This window comes from Lipotes vexillifer, unplaced genomic scaffold, assembly GCF_000442215.2.
Source record: "Lipotes vexillifer unplaced genomic scaffold, Lipotes_vexillifer_v1.1 scaffold2225, whole genome shotgun sequence".
NCBI classification, from domain to species: Eukaryota; Metazoa; Chordata; class Mammalia; order Artiodactyla; family Lipotidae; genus Lipotes; species Lipotes vexillifer.
In genome coordinates this window covers 401,710-407,029 of record NW_006798684.1, presented here as the reverse complement: position 1 = coordinate 407,029, position 5,320 = coordinate 401,710, and the positions used below count along the sequence as shown (strand labels likewise).

Sequence of the window (5,320 nt, the reverse complement as noted above, 5' to 3'; positions counted from 1 at the left end):
GAAGGGGTGGGCGGCGGGGAAATAGGCAGCATCAGCCCAGGCAGGAGGCTCCTGGGGAGCCCCCCCCTCCTCTCAGGCAAGACTGGGAAATCCCAGCCCTAGGGCCAAGGCACCTTGACCCCAAATGCCCTTCTTAATGGGGCTCAGGATCCTCTTCAAGCAACAGAAAACATTATTGGCATCTGTAGGCAGAGGTCTGCTAAGATGGTAGAAGGCAACCTACAACAGTTTGTTGTTCATTACAGCCGCTGGAGGCAGGATGGGTTACAGATCACTGGTAATGCTAGGGCCATTTTTCTAGGAAAAAAATAACTTCACTGGTAAGGTTAGCTAATTAGCTATAAACATCACAAACTGAAAGGGTGATGTTCTAACTTGATTGGAGGGCTATACTTCTCCAAATTGCCTTGAATAAAAGGCCCCCTGCCACGCTCCTGGGGAGAGAGCCCCTTGGATCTGCCCCTGCCTTGTTCCCCCTACCCACCCCCATCCCTGGGTGAGCCTTGCCCCACTGGGCTCTGGGAAGTTCACAGAGCAGCAGGGTACCAGGGCAGTGGTACATTGTGACCAGGTCAGATGTGGCTTTTGCTTTAGTGGACACTAATGATCATGAGAAGGATGAGGGATTTTCCCTGTCAGGGACCACAGCCCGTCCTTCAGCCCAGAAGCCTGGGAGCCCCAGCCCAGCAGATATGCATCAGTGTCTACACACTCCCATGTGGGTACACAAAGCACACTCAGGACATGTTACCAGAAGCCAGGATGGATCCAGTGGCCCCCCTACCTACTGTCCTGCTTCCTGGGATGGGTCCAGCTGCCCTCACCCCACTCCACCCCAGCACATGCCCATACCTGAGGGCAGGGAAATAACTATTTCCTGCAGGAAAGGTTCCAAACCTGACTCTCCTGCCCCAGTCTGAGAAGAGAGGGGGACTGTCAACAAGACAGAAGCAGAGATCCAGAGAGGGACACTGCCAGACACTCAACCACGGCCACTACCAGAGGTACAGCCAGACTCACAGCAAAGACACTAGCCAGAGACACTACCCAAAACAAGAGACAGAGCCCCAGGAAAAGAGCCCACACACAGACTGGAGAGACCGTGTCGGGCACGATCAGACAAAGCCAGAGAAACAGGTAGACAAACCAGATAACCAGCCAGAAACACGGCCAACACACAACCAAAGGATCCGCAAGAAACCCTGTGAAAGACTCGGCCAGACACAGGCAGACATATCAGAGAAAGAGTAAGCAGCACAGGCAGAGAAACAATCAGCAACATAGCCGGAGAGCCAGAGACACTGTCAGAAACCATGCCAGAGAAACTGCCTGACACACAGGCAGAGAAATACCAGAGGAACTGATAGACGCAAACAGGCATACACACAGGAAAACTGCCACTGAGAGAGCCAGAGACACAGCCAGATGCTCAGTCAGGAAGTATCCATACGACTCAAAACACTGCCAGGGACATGCAGACACACAGTTGGACACACTGCCAGAGAAACAGCCAGAGACACTGCAGACAGAGAGCTACAGCAGGGGAGACAAGTGTGGCTGTCAGCCTGGAGTGGCGGGTGGGGGAGCTGGAGAGAATCTGACTTCCAGGGCCTCCTTTATGGGAAGGGCTCCTGCCTACCCACTGCTACACTCGCCCCTCACCAGGCAAGCCCTCCCCTCTGCACCTGGTGCTCCTCCAGCTACAGCCGCAGGAGCTCCGGCTGCCCCTCCCTGGCACAGCTCATCTCTCTAGGCCCCAACTGGCCTCGGCTACCCCTCCCACATCTGTGACCCCTGAGGCCTTTCCTACCACCTGGCCTGGCTCCTGACCCTCTGCCACTCCCCCATCTTTAGCTACTCCTCAGGCCTAGGAGGGTAAGACAATGGCCAAAGTCACAGTCAGCAAGTGGTGGGGTGAAGTAAGGAACCCAGGATGAACCAGTGCCAAACTCAGAGCTGGGGCTGGAGAAAGGGAGATAGGAGGCTGGAGGCCTACGTGGTTCCCCAGCTCAACCCCTGCAGGGCGCCCTCAGACCCTCCCCGACCCTCTTTGCCGTCTCCTCAGAGCCAGCCCACTGCCCACCACATGGGAGAGGAACCAGGCAGAGTGGACAGAGGTTAGATCACAGAATGGGAGTAGAGGGACAGGGTGGTCCTCTGCTCCCTGCTCCTTCCTGGTCCCAGTTGGGAGGGCCATGTGGGTGAGGAGATGGCCTGGCATGAGTGTAAGGCAAACAAGCAAACACACACACACACACACACACACACACACACACACACACACACCCGGGTCCTCATAGGGGGAGGGGAGCCTTCTTCATCAAAGTCGCCTCCATCAGCCGATGAGTTACTGTAAGGGCCGGGCCCTGGGCCAACGGGGCTGCAGCCATGGGAGACGGGCGCTGCTGAGAGCAAGCGCTGCAGAGAGGGGGGATGGGGTACCACGACAGATGCTGCACGGTTGGGGACACCCAGAAAAGGGAGAGACCCAGGGAGGGGGGAACAGAGAGGCAAGGAGAGAGGGAAAGCAGTGAGCGGAGACCCTGAGGGACAAGAAAAGAACAAGACAGGGACAAATGGAAGAAGAGGCACAGAAAGAGAGACAGGAGATGGGCAGAGATTCAAGGACAGACGGAGAGGCAGACCCAGAGACAGTGACAGAGACCCCAACAGGCTCTCTGTGCCCACCAAGAGCATCTCTCCAAGCCCACCCACCTCCTGCAGTGTGAGGAGAGGATGCCATCAGTGCAGCAGTGCTGGCTGATCTGAGACAAGAGCAGGGCTTCCTGGGGGCGGGAGGGCTTCTGCCTATGAATCCAGGAGCCCAGCCCCCAGGGCATAAGGGTGGACAAAACCCCCACCCCACCCCACCTGCAGGTGCAGGGGGCCGCAGGCCAATTTCACTTCCCTCTTCCCTCCAAGTCCCCGCTGGACCCATTCCCAGGTAGGGAAGCTGAGGCCAGAGGCATCCAAGCTACACCTCTGCCCTACCCTAGCTCACCTCAGGCCACCCATCCCAGGGCAAAGAGCATCTTTCCCAGGAACTTTCCAAGTCCACACCCCATGGCTCTGGGATAGACCTGGAGCCTAAATCCCATAAAACCCCAGATGAGGGCTATGCAAACTGGCCCAGGCTCCCTGCAGACCCTTCCAGAGGCCCAGCCTGGCTGCCAGCCCCAGACCCAGAAACGAGGAGGGAACAGACGGCACCCCACTAGCAAGTGCCGAGCAGCCCAAGCCCCTTGTAAACAGAAGTCCAGCACCTCTCCTGACACAGAACCCCACAGTGGTGCCACATACATACACACACACACAGGTGACACATCAAGAGACAACCCTGGGCCCCCAATTTACTGTCACTGCTCCACCATGACACAAAGACATTACACACTGACAACAACACCCAGTGAAAATGACACAGTTGCACAGTTGACAACGACACACAGGGATATTGACAGTCACCACAGTGACAATGATGCAGTGAGTGACAGCCACACACAATGACATCAACAAACAAGGCAATGACACCTGTTGACACTGACACAGTCACAATGACAGTAACCTCAGAATCAAAGATGCAATGTGACTGACAGTCACATAGGCTAACAATGACAGTGACATCCACAGTGACACAGGGATGTTGGCAGACTCAGTAAGATGGACAGTCACGCAGAGTAACACCAGCCCTCAGTAATGCTGACACCACGGAGGCTGACAGTCGCCAGCAGGGACACTGACACAGTGATGTGTTCCAGATCAAGGACTTCAACTACCCAGTTTCTGGCTTAGGATCCAGGGCCCAAGACCCCTTTTGCCAGCCCCAGCAGGAGCTCAGGTGCCCTGTACCTCAACCCTCAGCCCCTGCCCAGCTGAAGGCGAAACCTAAGAAAGGGAAGTGTGAGTCTGGGAAAGCCTCTATTCACCCCTGCATTAAGTTATTCAACCCAACCCTGGGGAACCCCTGCCACATCCAGGATGGGACTGGGGGTTCTGGGCACCACTGCCTGGGGCCCAGCTCTGACTGCGTGTGTGTCGACGTGCAACAGCGTGTTCTGAGCTGTGGGCTTCAGGGTGCTGGTTGGTGTGGGTGTGTTGAGGGTCAGGTAGGTTCAATCTGGCCTGGACAATGAATGAACGGGGAGGCCCCATGTGGTACCTCCGAGAAACTGAGATCTGGTGAAGGTCACTGGCCTGGACCCCATCCCCCTCGGCCTGGGGCTGGGGTGAGATCAGAAGCATCCCTCTGAGGGAGGGCATCTGGCCCACAGCAGGGGCCAAGGTGACATCTCCATAGCTTCCAGTCTCCCTTGGCAACCCCAGACTCCAGGATCCCCCAGGGTAAGGGAAAAGGCACTCTGTGTTGGGGCCTCATCCCCTTCTTCTCTCCCTACCACAGCCCTAGAAGATGCATCCTGGGAATGAGGCAAGAACCCAGGGCAGGACAACCTGCTGATTCAAAGGCCTAGGAAACTCTAGGGGCCTCAGACCTGCAGAGGAATTAGGGTGGGGGAAGAGAGACACCTACACTTGGAGACAGAGAGGGAAAATGAGAGACAGGGCAGGGGCAGAGACAGGGACAAGGACATGGTGGACAGGGAGGAACAGTGCTGGCTGAGGGGGCGGCTGGGAGAGACAGTCTGGGCGGGCGGGAAGCTCCAGGATGGGGAGGAGGGGCTGAGGCCAGGAGGCCCCCAGATCCCACCAGGCCTAGGCAGCCTGGACAGCGTGGGCGGTGGGGGGGGCAGAGGCCTGAGCGGTCCAGAGGCTGGGGGTGGGGCGGAGGCCAAGGATGGAGGCCTGGCCCCTGGCAGCTGGCCCGGCAGGCCCCCCATGGGGGAGGGGGAGGGCCTGGGTCAGGGGCCAGCTCCTGGGCTGGGGCCGGCTGGCCATGGGGCAGCCTCCTACTCCCCGCGGTGTCTCCCCCTGTCTCTTCCTCCTTTCTCTCTGAATCCAGACCTGGCCCTCCTCTCAGCTCTCAGTGCCCCCACCGTAAGTGGCACAGGACCCAGAAGCCATGCCTGGGTTTAGGACTCAAGCCGTATCTCCTCCTGGGCTACCCATTCCCACCCGCTCCGGGAGCAAGCCCCTGTGCTCAGGGGAAAGGACCCCACCCAAACATATGCCCCCTCCTCCCCTGCAGAAGGGGGCAGGAGAAGCTGAGCACCAGCGGGAGGGGGGCCAGGAGGGAGGCAGGGGGAGCGGTCCCCCAGCTCCAGCCTCTGGCTGAGGCTGTGGAAAAGGAGGCGGCCCAATGTGAGTTGGGGGGGGGGTATCCGCACCTGCTGTTGTGACCTCCACAGCCGGAGATGGGGGCCTGGGG

General features: G+C 58.2%; 1 protein-coding gene across 3 annotated transcripts in view; it reads right to left on the bottom strand.

Moving 5' to 3' along the window:
• Nucleotides 1-5,320, bottom strand: part of CNTFR (ciliary neurotrophic factor receptor) — a 41,635-nt gene that overhangs the window by 19,327 nt on the left and 16,988 nt on the right. The window lies entirely within an intron of this gene.